At 38.0% G+C, this 17097-nt stretch overlaps 1 protein-coding gene across 2 annotated transcripts in view; it reads right to left on the bottom strand.

Moving 5' to 3' along the window:
* LOC105226437 (ATP synthase subunit b, mitochondrial) overlaps nt 1-17097 on the bottom strand; it is a 459686-nt gene that overhangs the window by 81100 nt on the left and 361489 nt on the right. The gene's annotated exons all lie outside the window — the stretch shown is intronic.

Raw genomic sequence — 17097 nt, 5'->3', positions numbered from 1 at the left:
TGGACGATGCCTTTGATGTCAAAACAGACAATGAGCATCGTTGCCACTTTGGATTTGCTCATTCTTTCCTTTTTTGGGAGAGGAGACGCCGGCGTGTGCAACTCGGAAGATTGCCTCTTTGTCTCGGGCTCATAATCAAAGCTCCATGACTCGTTACCTGTGATTACGTAATTCAAAAAATGGGGATCACTTTCACATATGTTCAAATGTCGTACCTCTGCTCTAACGAATGCTGCATTTTCGGCGTGCACCACTCACAGAAACACGTCGCGCGAAAATTTTTGTCCTGACTCTCCAGGTGGTCGGAGACAACTGACCAGCCGCTTGTTCATCAGCTAGAAACGCCGTCTACCAATTCCAGTCGGTGCGCGCGCTCCGAAGTACAGTCGCGGAGGAAGAAAATCAGACCAATTACTTTCCGATCAAAACTGGTGGTATTTGTATATGTAAATGATGCATATACCGATAACTATTTTACTAAAACATTCCTTAAACATGACAGATCAATCTCTTCACACTAAAAGCTTTAATTCAATGCTTAAAACTGCATAAATGCTGCACAAATAAACATTTTTCAAATTTCATCAACCAGTAACATTTTGCAACAAAGCACAAACATGTGAACATACATACATCCATCTTTCAATTTAACCTAACCTATTCATCCATAAATTACGTGAAACAAAATCTGCAGCTGAGACTCATCAATTGAGCTTTTTCAACTCGTACTCTCCTTGTCTTTCGCCAAACTATTTTCCATGCGCTCTCCAACGCGCTTCCACAGTCAACCAACACACTCACGCACAAACAGACACACAATTGCTTTTGTGTTTGTGTACATCATCAATCATATTCTCTCCAATTTTTCGCCAGCGACCAGAAACCGATACGTGAAAATTTTAACATTAAATACAGAAATATCCACTTTTTGCTGCTAAATCGTCAGTCACCACAGGCATTCAACTACTCCCTACCCCCGCTGCAATGAAGCTTCCGCTAAATCACAATTCTCATCGGTGTAAACATAAGGCTGTCAGTCAAATGTTGATTGTCACTTATCAATTCCGAAATTGTGCAGCAGAAGAACTGCAGATTGGGAGGCATGGAATGAACGTTAAGCAAATAAACGTCTCTACAGCAGAAGTTAACATATATTTAAAGAATTGCTTTGTGGAAAATCTATGCATTTTGCAAGACACTTTAAGGTGAGACTCTATATTCGATCAACAGTTGCCGTCCAAAGCGCAGACCGGACTGGAGCTTTAGCTCCACTTTAACCGGTTGTTCCCGCAGGGCCTTCAAGTATTCAGATAGTTTTTTGGTGTTTTAGTTTTGCAACTGTAATTATTCTCAACTATCTGTTGACTTTTTGCAGAAGCCTATTTGCCTCGCGTCGCTTTTGATCCAACAAGTTCCTCTTCGCATCCGCTTTTTTACAATTTCCTGCGATTTTCAACAACAATTTTCGCGAGTCTGCTTTTGGATGACGAATTGCGCCGGTAAATATGCTTTAAATTACATGTCCTCACATATACAAACCTCCGCCTCTGAAATGCCAAGCTTTGAGGGCATTTCGTGTAAATACATATGTAGGTGACGGGTACGCTCCTCACGCCCCACTCGCTCCCGAAAAGAGTTATGCTCCAATGGCGTCAAGATACCCTTATGTATTTGTGTGTGTGTGTGTGTGCATGTGTTCGAACAACGGTATATGCGAGTCATTGTGGGTGCGACAAGCGGGCCTTGGGCCACTGAGGATGTTTGTAGCCATAATAAATGGCCGGATATGTGTCGTGCGAACAGGACTGAAAACGAAAAGTGTAAACAATCGAATATGGTTGGGAAGAGTGACAGAACGGCTGAATGGCAAGTGCGCAAAGTGTCACTGTGCGCTGATAAATGTGTGGACGGTTCATTTACACAGTGCCACCTACACACATAATCGCATGCTTTTATTTGTATGAACATTAGGGTGCTAGTATTTTTCAAGAAACTGCCAATATTGCGCTTAATCATTGTGTAGATTCTTTAGTGGTTCGTGCAAGGTAGCAATAAATCCGAAGACGTCGGTTAAGTATCTTTTGAAGCATATTCATTTTGGTGTTATTTCGACTATGTTTATTTTTTAGTCACCACCCTAATGTTATTGTCATTTGCTTACAATTATTTTTCTACTATTAAAGTGAAGCTGTCATGAAAGAGTAAATGAAAAATCACTTACATAATACAGCATCAACGAGCTCCGTAGTTCTGTTGAAGGATCATATGTTCTTCTTTATTATTGTTGTTGTTGTAGCGGAAAAATTCTGACGAGTTCACATCCCTTGGCCGGATAAAAATTCGTTCCGGTTACATAGACCCGACTGTCGTGGTCTTCTTTATTGTCGTAGACACCGCTTACGCGGCTATAGCCGAGTTTACAGCAGCGTACCAGTGGTTCTTCCTCTTCGCTCTTTGGCTTCAATATCCATTCCAACTATCATATCCGCTGTCTCTTAATTCGCTACATCTCATCTTCCATCGAATGCGATATTCACCATTACCAATACGCAAAAGGTCATACATCTTCCGCAGAATCTTTCACCCGAAAATTCATTATGTCGACTCATCTGATGTTGTCATCGTCCATGCCACTGCACTATATAACAGGACGGGATTAAGAGGGACTCACAGATTTTGGTCTTTGCTCGTCAAGAGGGAACTTTTTGATGACAGGAGATATTTCGTCTTGCCCTCGTTCACTGCTTTACTTCCTTGTCCAGTCTGGAGAAAGCAGAACTAACGGCGCGGTTGTTGAGGCCGATGATGTCAATATCGTTGGCATACGCCAGCAGCTGTACACTCTTATAAAAGATTGTACCTGCTTGACTAAGTTCTGCAGCTCGAATTATTTTCTCAAGGAGTAGGAGTTGAAGATTCTCAAGGAGTAGATTGAAGAAGTTGCACGATAGGCAAAACCTCGTTTGGTATCGAAGGGCTCGAAGAGGTCCTTCCCGATCTTAATTGAGCTTTTGGTATTGCTCAACGTCAGTTTACACAGATGTATTAGTTTTGCAGGGATACCAAAGCCAGACATAGCGGCGACATAAAAGAAACTCCTTTTCGTGCTGTTGAAAGGTCATATACCTCTCTTTATTTTGGCTCTAATGGACTTAAAATTTATAAACTTGAGCAAAGTCTTCATTGAGCAGAAATGATATGGAATTCATGAAGTTTTCTTTTTTATATCTGTACTGAAGCGAAATTATATTTGTTTATCGCTGATGGGGGGCTTCGAAATAAGTATTCAAGAAATTGGATTTTTATTCCTCGCGAATTTGATTGTTTTCTAATGTTAACAGCATTACATAATTCAGGTCGGCGCAGGTGGGTGCTGATATCGAAAAAGTTTGAACTTTTTGCAATTTCCCCTCACCGACATTATTAATGACCCCATGTAAATGCGTGTGTACACCAATAAATGTGTCCGCTTGCGTATTCGAAGAAGGCACAAATGGCTCTAAAACGAAACCTGTGTAATTTGAGTTAAAGGTAATTGAAAGCCGTGAACCGAGTTGGTAATCACCAGCCTAGAAATTTCCAACTTCGTCCTTTCAACTGTCACTTTCTCAGATAATTTATTAAGTAAACAAAAGTAACCTAATTTCAGGCATTACGACGAGCAAATAGCTCGTTGGCTCTGACTACTCTATGCAATCTAGAGTCGAAATCGACACCATTGTTTGGTCATTATTCAATTTTGTGTCCTGGCGCATGCACATACATACATACAGACATCATAACGGTACAAATACGTAAATAGTTGTGAATAATCACGTGAAAAAGAAGGCTTTTTCAGTTACAATGCTAATGGTAGTCATTACGGTGTTGGTAGTAGTGCTGGCGCTGGGGGTTGTGGTGAGGGGGGAAAAAGCCAATGATAAGAAGCACGGAGCCAAAGGCCAAACAAAGCATCATAAATTTGTTGGAGCGCAAATCTATTATCGATACATGCATATTTGTGCAAGTTTATACATATATGTGTACTTATGTGTTTGTATGTATGTATGACAAGTTTATAACAGTGCAAGATAACTGCATTGCTAGAGATTGTTCATGAAAGAGCGTTATTTAGCTGCGATGGTCTTAATGTGTGCACTCATTAAGATAAATGTGCAAACAACAAAAACAAAAGCCGAAGTTGTCTTCTGATAGTTGATTGCTTTCGATTTATAAAAATCTTAAATGCAGGTGAAGCAAGGATAAGAAGGTGATGGCAAGTACCGTTAAATGGAAATGGACATTTTCAGCAACTATATACAGTTGCGAGCTGTACACTAGCAGTGTAACTCTTCTGCCTGTAATATGTTAACACAAATGTTTTTGTTCAAAAATCAGAATTTGGAACCAAAGAAACCACTGGACGATTGAAAATGTTGCAGAAGTTTTGGGGAGTCCGTTTAATCAAGAACACAAGTATTAGAATGCGTTATGACAAGAAAGGCGTAAAGTCATTGAAAGCTTTTCTCATGCGAGTTGCTCATCCACCACTTTGTTGACGATAGCAACAAAAAAAGTTAAATAAACAGTAATTTAAAATCATCTTGTTGGCATCAGAGAGATAGCAGAGGGTCTCAACAACTCTTATACATCGACCCAAAACATTTTGGTTAATGTTTTGGGTATGAAACGTATTAATCCTAGACTCGTACCAAAATACTAATTATTAAAAAAACCGAGGTCGAGTGGAGCTCCTAAGAGAAATGCTTGATAGCGAAGCAGAGACTTGTGTTTTTAAATATGACGTCCCACAATACAGCACTTTAAAAATGAGCTGAAACTGAAAAACACTTCAAAGTCGGGCAAAAATGAAATGGATGAGGCTCCTCGTTTTTTGATATCCCGGGTGTGGTTTACCACGAAAACGTTCTACAGTGCCAAATGGGCAATAAGAAATACTACTTGACAGTTTTCACCCATCTACGTGAATCAATTTGTCGTAAAGGAATGGATCGTGAGTAGAAATTATTGAATTTTTAACCACGTAAATGCTCGGTCAGAGGCTAGCATAATGGTGGCTGACTTCTTTGCCAATCACGGAACGAGAGTCAGCTGGGCTACCATGAGATTTGACACTCTGTTAATTTTTTCTGTTTTCAAAACTGAAAAATCAGCCTCGAGAAAAGCGTCATTAAAGCCATAACAGTCAGTCATTCATTGAAGGTACAAACGAACTTGGGCTTATAATGCGTGTATGGAAAATTTTATTAAGCTTTGGCATGTTTTTATTGGCTTCAAAGGAACTTATTTTGAAGGAGTTAATAAAAATTTGTATTTAAATACGAAAATCATGTTTTTTTTGTCAGTCCGGGTCAAATTCGATCAGCTCAAGTTACAGCATGAGAATTGTCCGCTTCAAATGTTTGGTGAAACATTTTGTCTTACCTTGTTCGGTGAACTGCAATTTTTTTGATTGCTACTGTATGTGAATATATATTATATTGTGCAATATAAATGATATGAAAATATAATTATTAATTTCTCTCATTCCAGGTAATTAAAAACCCATAAATTTGATGGCTGTGTTAATCCTTCGGTACTCAGAAAAATAAATAAAACAGTTTCGCGGAAAATGTGCGACTTTACATTTGTACGTACAAAAATGCGTATTTAACAAGTAAGGAAGAGCTAAGTTCAGGTAGTATAACCGAACATTTCATACTCTTGCAACTCGACAGTATTAAAGGCAGAGAAGTATTTTCAGGTACATAAAGTCTGTTAGTTATACGGGGTCTAGGACGAGTTTTTAACCGATTTTATTCATTGTTAGCACAAAAATGTACCGTTCTAAGAAAAATACGCTTTCTTAAAGTTAATATGATAACTCACATATTGGTGGATATACGCGGTACAAAGTCACCTCGAAGTTCGAAAATCTTTATATAAGGTATATGGAGGCTAAAGGAAGTATTGACCTTATTCAACACATTTGTTGCATGGAGAGATACTGCTATTTGGAAATAATTCTCTCTGAATTTCAGTTATAAATCTGACACATTGACCAATATTTTCGGGAAAAAGTCAACTATAAGTATTGGGGTCCAAATATTCGGTACTTAGGGGCTTGAAAAAAAAACTGTTGTAATCTGTAGCAACATGTGGCAAGAGTATAAAAATATGCGCATCTCGCTTGTCCGCTCCGTAATACAATATTGCCCTGACTGTTGATGAGGTCATTGGTAATATATGTACATATGTATATATGTTTGTAATCCGGCAGTGGATTTATTTAAATGCACTTGTAGGTAAAAGGTGCTCATAGTAAATATCACACAACAAATCTCATATAAGGAGATCCGCAACATTAAACTATGGAAATTGCAGCGCAGAATTGCTGCTTCTCGCAACCCACGCACATTCCCCGCTCAGCTTTGCAACATTTTATTGGTATATATGTACATTTATATGTACGGTTTGCCCATGCAACGAAATTGGTCAGCTACATTGGCAGTTTGTTGGCTCGTCAGTGAACATTATCAGCCTCACAAAGGACAGTAATATAGGGCCAGCGATGGCACAGTGTTTGCTTTTGACAATTTACTTTTGATTGACTTTTTGCTTTGAAAGCAAGCATGGTCTATCGAAGGCTAACTTCTTTCAATTCGAGACGATTGGACCGACGAACAAAACGCAATACGAAAACCTTTAAATACTACCGCAGAGATGCTGAAACACTTGAATAAGTATTCACACTCAGTTCAAATCAAAAGAATTCAATTTTTGTTTAATGTTGGACCAAATTATTTGGAAATTAAAACTTATAGACTTTTTTGCATTGCTCCACCGTGCAACGTCCGCAGAGCAACATAAGAGTACAAATATTTGCACACGCTTGCATATGGATAAGAGCCACATACATCCCGTGCGAGCGCCACATTCTCGCAGTTGGCCAACCTGTGGTGCGTGTAATGCGCTCGATGACTCCTTTACATTGTCTTATTGTTATTTATTTGTTATTGCCGGTTGTTGCATGTTGTTACTCAGAGTTGTAAGAAAATATCTCATCTCATGACTTGATGTGTGTACTTGTGGCAATTTATTTGCCTCTTTCGCCCTCTTTCGGCCTCCTCTGCACTGCATTCCGCCAGCAGCCGCATTGTGCACTGAATGTTTTTGCCACAACCATTGGCATTACTTAATATTCATAAATGACAAAGGTTTCTTCGACAGTTTCTCTGTTCTTGTTATTACTGCTGTTGTTGTTGTTATATTGTTCTTATTATTGATCTTTTTGTGTCACTGCACTTGGCCCAAACGCATAGCCACATATCGTTCGGCTTTATTGGCGTTCCATGTGTAATATTGTCCCACACACACACACATACACACATGTATGTGAGGTATCACTGTACGCATAGTTCAATTTCTGGTTCGAATGTCCGATTATTGGTTTGATGTGCACTTAATTGCACAAACTACATGAAATTTCTCATAGCAAAAGGCATTTATTGCACTCTCCTTCCACAGAGGGCCGCCAATCACCTACCGCACCCCCTTACTTGTTTGGTTGCATGGCAGCTCGCAAATGTTCGGTTGAGAGGACGAGCCATCGAAAAGTATGGCAATTGTGGTATTGTCATGGACGATGAATTTTTATCAGTTTCTTGTTATTAATTTTAACTATTGTTTATTATTTTTCCTTTCAACAAGCAGATTGATGAGGAATTCTAGGAATTTGAAGCTTTTACAACATTTATGCCTTTCAACGGTACGCTCGAGTTTAACTGCTTGTGTAAGAATTGTTGTTGGTGCCATACGGTCAGTATTGTTTAGAAACACTATTTTATATTTTGGATATTATAACACAAAGTTTAATTTTCCGTAAAGTTTCTTTGTTAATTCTTGGTATACATTTCGAGATTCTTCAATGTGTACTAAATCTGTTACTCATGGCACCTGCAGTAAGAGAAAAATTCAATGAAAGTTGCTGAATAGCAGGAATTTCTAACAGTGACTGCCTTTAAGCAGACAGTGATTGTGAAAAAGATTCGCATATAATCCGAAAGCTTTTCTCAATGAGATATTCTAGTCTAGAAATTTAAAAAATCATTTTTTTTCATTATTCGATATTCAAAAATAACTCCTTTTACTATTCATATTAGAAATTCTCTTCATAAATTGCCAAAAAAGCTCGAAATTCGGGCCTCTAGACTAGAATACTCTCTTAAAGATTGTGAGCTCACATCCATTTTTGAGATCATGTCAAAGAAGCGTAATGATTGGCTTGTTCCAGCCTTCGAGTTTAATGTGAATGCGTGGAAATTTCACATTCTACAGAGCCGGGCAAATTGTATTTATACACTTGCAACATGTTGCTACAGAGTATAATAGCTTTGTTCACCTAACGGTTAAACAAATGTTCCTTAGTAAAAAAAAGTACGGACCACTGCCACGCCTACAAAGCGCCATTAAAGAAAAATCTGCAAAATGCCAAAACTAAGCAGTAAATTAAAATATAGAATAAAGTAGTGGTCACCTGTGGGCAAAAAAAAAGTGGGCGTGGCTCACTTTAGTGTACATATCTCTTGAACCACTTAAGCCACAAGAACCAAATTCACCTAACGCAAATATTATAAGAACTCCTACCGACAGTGTGAAAATGGATGCATCCGGATGATAACCCCGCTTACTTCCCATGTAACGGTACTGTTAAACACTACTAAAACTGCGCTAAATCAATAACTAAATACATCGGATGTACCTCCGATGTGGTATTAGATGAGTTTATACGAGCCGGTGTCAAAATCGGATGTTGGGCATGGCACCGCCCACTTTTAGCTAAGATCACCCGTTTAACTTATTTCAACCAAATATTTACAATTTTTATGTTACAGTGTGAAAATGCGCGAAATAGGACTACCGCCACGCGTACTTCCCACATAACACACTTTTATATTCTGTCTGATTTGTTATATTTGAGTATACAAATCAAAAAGCACTTAATATAACGGGATACAACTTTGCACGAATAATGCCTTTAGAGTATGCCATCTTATGGCCAAAAATTGTCCAAATTCAACAAAAACTGTTCAAGCCACTAGGTACCGAATATTTGGACCCAGTACTTATAGTTTCCTATTTACCGCAAAATATTGGTCGATGTGTCAGATTTGTAATTGAAGTTCAGAGAGAATACTTTTCTGATAGTAGTAGGTAGGTCTATGTGCTACAAATGGATCAATATTTCACTTAGCCCCCATATACTGAAAACAAAGGTTTTCGAACTACCGGGTGACTTTATACAACATATATCGGCTAATAAGTGAGATTTATTAATAAAATTGAGAGAGCGTGTGTTTCTTATAACGGTCCGTATTTGTGCTAAGAATGAATAAAATCGGATGAAAACTCCCCCTAGACCCCACATCAAACTAACAGGCCTTATGTACCTGAAGGTACTTCGCTGGTTTTAGTCCTTGCAAGTTGCAAGAGTATCAAATGTTCGGTTATACCCGAACTCTCTTCCTTGCTTCCTTTTTATTAGCATTGTACCTTTCCATATCTACATACATATGTGTATATACATATGTTTTTATCTACTTACTTGTTTTGAAAAAGTGATGACTTCATTTTTTCGTTTAAGTCCCTTGAATTTTCTTGGTTTGTGTTAATACTACAAAGTAAGGTGTTTCGGTTTTATATTTTGATATCTATCAATTTATGTGCTTTATTATATTCATTTCGTTTGGCAATACGGCACTTTACAAACTCTAAGGCAGCAAATATTTGGCCTCAATATATTATATTTGGAATATTTTTATTTAAATTTTGCTTCATCACTTTCCAAAAGAAATTATATTCAATGACTGGCACCAACAATTGATACACACAGCATAATTTAATAAATTTTTTTTATAATATTATCTTGCACATTTATCATTTTGCCTTCGTTTCTCAATTCCACTTGTTTACTGCCTTGCGATTCAAAACGTTCTGAATGTGCTAGTTACGGATCGAAATGCATATGCATACGTCATGAGTAATACATAGGGAAAAGGTTACGTCAACTTTAATATGCGGATTTCACAATGCATAGAACCTTTATTAAAAGAAGATAAGTTCTCTCCTTTCTCTGTTTCTAAGTAATTCATTTGTCTGTGACGTTGAACGGGAGAAGAGAACATTGGAAATACAAATGAGTACAACGTGTGCTGCCGACCTCGCAAAAGCTCTGGTTAATCACGTTCGAAAAAATATTTTATTATGAACACTTTTCATGAATAAGGTTTAAAATATGTATTCAGAACAGAAGCGATCGCGATACAGTCACTTAGCATATTTCTAGTGAAGTGAACAAGTCGAAAAGTGAATTTGCGCCCAACTAGTTTTATTGAAAACAAGAGTTTAAATAAATAAATATTATTATTTTACTATTTCGAATAATGCAACAAATGTTCTCGATACATGCGCTAGTACCTCCGGCTCTCAAGACAGCGCAATGTTAGATGCCATGCCAATTGGATTTGTCTTGCAAATGGTATCAGGAATACTTGTATATGACTGTAGCAGAGCGGATTTTCTATTCTTACTATTAAACTAATCTACATAGGCTAGATTTTTTAATACACCGGACTCGGCTAGGCAAATTATCAACGAGAAGCGGTGGGATTCCGCAGAGCGCGTTGAAGGAACATACTGCTTATGAAATATTGAGTTTATTTATAAATTCTCATTTATTTTTTATACAGAAGGCCGGCGGAAGGTCAATAAATAGCTTTGCTCTACAGAGAATTTTATTATTATTCCGAACGTTCTGACTTCTAGTGGGCAGCTCTTTAATAGTTTTTAATTAACCGACGGCTCTTTCAGGTAAATTTCTTTGGACGGCATGGTGTTAAATAAATTAATGTACTTAAATTTTTTATTGCACGGATTTGTTATGAGATTAAAATGCTTGGTTTATTCATTTGTAACTACATATTTGTATATTTTTCTTCATGAATGAATTTACGCACGTAAAATGTACTATATAGTGAAATCAAGCAGAACTCGTGATGTGAGTTGTGGACCAATTTGCTAACGACTTCCCTCAACAGGTCTCTTGCTGGGCGACATCAGGCGTTTAAGAGGAAAGTTGCGATTATAATTAAGGAGCAAGGCGGACCGCGTAATCTTTGGAAACTACTTAGTTCAAAAAAAGTCAGAAAGTAGGCTAGTGTCACTCTTCAAGTTGGCCATGATGCAATTAAGGTCACCACTTGATCACCACAGTAACGAAGCGCGAAGTATATTGTTAAAGAACTGTATTTATATCCATGTTATTACAGAGTTCTTGACGCTAAATCCATCAGCAGTGCAGGCAACGGATATGGGAGATATACGCAAAGTAAGAAACCGAAGTTTTTAGGCCTACAACTAGGACCATTACGAAGATTTGCACTTCACTGTTAACACTGTTCCTTTTAGAGCTAGATCTCAGAGAGAGCACCACTCAGTGATGTACGACTGGAAAGCGATATCTCTTCTTATGAGATTAACTCATTGCTGTGCCAGGAGTGCTACTTGGCTCCATAATCTATTCGCTTACAACCGCGTCCACTTCGGGCAACGGACACAGAGGTTAAGTCAGAAATGTGAAGATAGGCGACTTAGCTCATTTAATTGCGGTTGTTGGGCCGATAGAATCAGAACGCATTCCTATGACATATTTAAAAGAGACTTTTCGTAAAGAAAATTTCCGGAAAGAAAAAAGGTTAGAGAGAGAGAGTGGTATTTGAACCAAGTAAGAAACACTAGAAGAATGAGTTAAAACCTCGAATACACAACCACAATTTGTCTGCTACTGCTCACTTCTATATAGATACAAATGTGGACATTAAGCGAATACTACTAAAATGCTCAGCTCCACACATACAATTACATGGTTGCGGCATTCACACTTTTAAATACTTTATTTAACACTTCTGCAGTGGGAAATCCGTTGGTTTGGTTGCTTTGCCCAATTTTCCACGGCCGAATGAGTTTTTTATGCAACGTAATTTTGCCGCATCCTTATAGAATAATTAATTTTTGGGGCGACTGTAAAAATAGCAATTTGAACGGACTTTAGCGGCGAAAGGAGCGGGTTTCAGAGAAAACAGCTTGGCGCCTAGGTCAGTGGTGGAGGTGTGTGTGGCGTCCGCGCAGGATGTGGCTTGTGCTTAATGGTGTTGTTGTTGCAATGTACTGCATTGTTGCAGTGTTGAGTGAGTGTGGCAATATCCTTTGCTTCATCATTTGAAACGCTGCTGGCAAACGAGGATTTATGTGCGAAAGACTTTTGCGCTCCTATCGCGATGCAGTTATCCTTTTAATAACGAGACAGGGGTTGCCAGAAAGATGTGTATCGGTGTGAAAAATTTCATACGGCAAATGCGAGGTAAAACGCCATAATACCGTTATTTAAAATTTCAATAGAAAAATCACACTGCGCGCATATAACTCGATCCTGCTCCGACAGCGTTTCCAAAATAGGCAACTCATCCATAAACAAGTTTTGCAATGAACTTTTTGCGCTTGCTCGTGTAATCCTTGCAGTACAGCTTTTGTGTGTAGTTGGTCACACTGCACGCACAAATGACTTTCGGTGTCGTAATTCGATTTTTTGTTTGGTCTCGCTTATTTTTTGTCACTTTTAATTTGCTTTTATCCTCGTATGTACATAGCGAATGTTTTAATTTTATTTCCACAGGCGTTGCCTGTTATTTATTTACGTATCTATTATTTTTTCGTACGTGGTGAGCTCGCGCAGTCTTGGTAAGGCGGTGTCCCAGTGGCTCCGCTATTTATTATGAGAACTTTGCCACTGCAGCGAATACGTGTCGCGAACGCTGAAAACTAATTATAAAGGAACACATACTAACATGTACATATTTCTACATACGCAAACACACATACGCCTCTAAAAAATAAAAGTAAATATATACAATATACATATAGCATGAAAGTGCAAATTTGCAATAAAAACTTGTTTGGGAATTGAGGGGGGTATACAGCAAAAGTCGCCAAAAATTCGAATAGAAAAAGCGTACCGTTATGTGTAGTATGTGTGCATATGTATGGAAAAGCTTTTTGTATCCTTTATTGTGCTTGGATATTTGCATCGGTATTGGAGCCGCCACAAGGCCAAGGATTCCATATTTAATAAAAGCTTAAAGGCTTTAGAGAACGATTGATGCGGGGTGATTGTGTTTAAAGTCCAGTTAAATTAATCGTGCTCAACTTCAAATTTGGTTGCGAAATCTGGTAAACTCGTTGGATCGAGTTGGCTACAGCATTTATAACCTCACCATACCAATAAATGTTTCTCTTTTTCATCTTCAACTTTTCACATAATATACTTATACGTATTAGGGGGCTGGCATCAAAAGGGGGGTCTCTCATCCGAGGCTGTTTCCCTCTTTTCCTTGCCAGTGTTTTTTACGTGGCGGGTTCCAAACCCAGCGCACAACCAACTCTGTGGAGGGGATGTTTCGCTGTCTCACTTTAGCCAGCCTTCAAACGAATGTTTTCTGGCTACCCAGAGGATACTTGGTCAAAGACCGGAAGTCGTGAGCTGCTTGAGTCATATGTAAAAGAATCGTTTCTGGCCACTCCCAAGTGAATGGCAATCAAAGAACTTTCCTCCCTTGCGTGAACTTCTACACATGGCTCTATCCTCCAAATGACGTAGACACCGCTTTCGGTCATAGCCGAGTTTACAACAGCGCGCCAGTCGTTCTTCCCAAAGTTTGGCTAATACGATGTCACGATCACTTCGTCGCAGTCGACGAATCTATAATTTTCAAATACAAGTTTTAGTAGTCTAAGTGGCTTCCTTTACACCAACAATTCTTAACCTAACTTAGAAGGAACCTGTTGAAGACGATCGGAATTTCTTTGCTGGTTGGCGGCGACTAATCATGATTCTGAGTAAACAGTAAGGGGATACATCGAAATCGAATTATTGTTTTGCTTTCAATTACTTTAAGTGTTTAAGTGAGCTTTAAAGTGCCTAAATTTTTACTGAAATTAACACACTGCGTGCAAATTAAATGGGACCAATTTAGAAATGTTCCTCAATAGCTTGAGCAAACATGTAGAATCGTCTGCATATATGAGTTTGGTGGCTTTTTTCGTGCCGTTAGTGAGTTGTTAGTGGCGCTTCGTTTCTTTGTCTGCATGCGCATGTGTCTGTTTGTGCGTTGGCAAGGACATTTTATAGCACTTTTAGGTTAATTGCCTCATCAGACAGCTCCGCAATGACCGCGAACGCTACATAAATTCCTAATTATTCGCGTGTGTTGCAAAAAAAAGCACGTGAGTGAGAAGGAAGTGTGCGCACAAATGGCCTTACACCTTGGAATATACATACACACACGTTGATACAAATGGGGATAGAGAATGCCTAGGTATATTTAAGTTATCGCTGCTATGAGGTCATTGCTACAAGCTTTGCAAATTAGTATGATATATATACATATATATATAAGTATATTATATATTCATGCAAATATAACCATTATCATATATATATATGTACATATTTAACGTTGCTGTCATTTGTACAGTTGCCGTTATTTCCCCACTTGCCGCTAAATAGCGCCGTGGTGGGTTCATATTTTAGGGGCGCAGCGCTCACATAAATATTTAATCATTAGCTAAGACATTTATAATCAAATTAATTCCAAATTATGATACGCACACCTCACGACAACAACAACGACGTGAAGGTCACTGACTTTAATGATATAAAATTCGTTTGGAAAATATGTATACTACGACAAACCCTTACATATCAAGGAGTAAGAGCAAAAAATTGTATATTCACTTATGTACTTTCTACAGTATTCATAGTCCATATTATAATTAATAAGAGCGATAATCAGAGAGAAAGCATTCACTCCATTAAACCCAAGAATTTGAGTTTTGGTTATAAAATGGTTATATAAAACGGTTATATTGGTTATAAAATGGTTATGTATTGGTTATAAAACGGTTATGTATTGGTTATATATCGGTCATAAAACGGTTATATATTGGTTTTATCTCACAGCGGAAGCAGAAATTTTTATACTATATAAATGTAATATGATGTAGAAAATCGAAAACAATAAGAAAACTCAATTTCGATGTTTTTTATGATCCTTTAATTTGCATTTTAGGTGACGATTTGAATCATTTGAAAATTTTGGATGTCATTTTTAAGCTTACCCAACAATAGAAATTTCCAAACTACAATAATATATGAATAGAGGATGTGTCCAGTTCCTTGCTGTAAATCAGTACGCTTGCTTCAATTGGAGTCGACTTAAGCCCTTTTAACAGACACCACACATATATCTACATATATATAATATGTTCTGGGTATGTCCGTTCATGGGAAGTCATTAAATCGTTTGTTATGTCACACGGCAAATCACATTCAAATTGTTTGTGTATCTACATGTTAGTGGGCTGGTAATCATTTGCTATCAGTGCTGATGATGACATTGTTGACAGTCAGCGATGACACCGTCGGTTTCTTTTACAGCATTTTCCCTATTGGCTGACATTTTGGTTATTTTATTGGCGCGTGTTTGTTGGCAATTTTCTTGGCACGCAACTCAACCTCCCGACAACTGCCTCCGACCTGGCAACCAACTATCGATTTGGTGTAAATTTCGTACAAATTCGCATGTTCGACTAAAGCTGAGAGCTTCCCTATATATTCAGCAAGTCTACGTGCTTTCCTGTGTGTGCGGTTACAGGCAAACTTCCTGCTTTACATTCATTAAATTGTAACGAGATATAGGATATGGTAGTCTAAGGAAATTAGGTAGACCCAAAAGCATGCTGATATGCGTACTTGTCTTTCGGCATTAATACTCTCCTAGAAATTATTAAAGCTTGAAACTTGAGAAAGCTCTTAGTAATTCAACAAGGAATGCTTTTCAATGGAGGCAATAATAGTTAAAGAAATAATTTTTTATTACTTATATCACATTCTTCAATAGAAATCATGCACTATAATGATGTTTTGCGTAGTTTCGGTATCAAGCGATGCTCTGATCTATTTTTTATCCACTGCAATAGTTTGGTACTTCTGCTGGGCCATTAGATTTCATCTAGAATACTTCGGGAAATGAAGAATAATTTATTTTTATGAGGAATGCTACCTTAATTATGTCTTGGGTTTTCTGCCTTTTGTATATATCTTAACCGCATCCAAGCAGACCAAACCCAAACTCTTTAATAAAAAGGGGCGACCAGAATACGAGAGTTCTCTAACGAAAGTGCGTTCTCCCTTCAAGTTTAAGACTTCGATATTCCTCGATACAATAGCTATTGATAAGAAATCAATATTTCACTTTAAAATTTGATGTTGAAATTTATTATTGACGTTATTTCCTTTTATTTCGTTGATTTTACGACTGAAGCCGCTAAGCGCTCACGGCTAGAGGTGTATATTCGGCTGCTGTTGACAGGTGAATGAGAAGTTTGAGTTTTATGAGTTGCGAACACAATTTGATTACGATTAATTGACACACGCCAACGGAACATTATGCTTAGTTGTATACTTTATTGATTTGAAAGCGCGGAGACGTCAAATGAACGCAAAGAGGAGCGGAAGAAGGTTACAACATTTTGTTTTTGATTACGACACGCCAGCGAATGAGTGAATCAGTAAGGTTCGTTTGCATTTCTAAAAAGTGATTTAACGCAGTTGTGGCGGTTATAAGAGAGGCAGAGTTGCACGTGGTAAGCTTCGTGATAAAATGTCAAGTAGTGAAAGAGATAGAGCTTGGGAGTTGATGATCCTTAAGTAAATCAGTTGAGTTGTACTATTGGAATCGTTAAGCCTTTGGTGCCATATTTGTATAGCCTTGATGGGGTGCATATTATATGTTTTGACTTTTGCCTTAGCTCAACCTCCTATTGGGATTGTTCGTGATTAATTTGTTTGCAATATTCTAAAGGAACTTCAATCGTCTCATGTTAAGGTAATTTTGCTTTGTAATAACTCGAGACCTTCGAGCAACAGGCGAGAGTCAAGTAGTCAATCCTGTTCACTTCTTCTTCACGACGATAGCGCTCCAGACGTTATTCTTTTACGCTGTT

This window comes from Bactrocera dorsalis, chromosome 5 (assembly GCF_023373825.1).
Source record: "Bactrocera dorsalis isolate Fly_Bdor chromosome 5, ASM2337382v1, whole genome shotgun sequence".
NCBI lineage: Eukaryota > Metazoa > Arthropoda > Insecta > Diptera > Tephritidae > Bactrocera > Bactrocera dorsalis.
The sequence above is the reverse complement of the archived record's forward strand: the minus strand, read 5'-3'. Positions and strand labels throughout refer to the sequence as shown.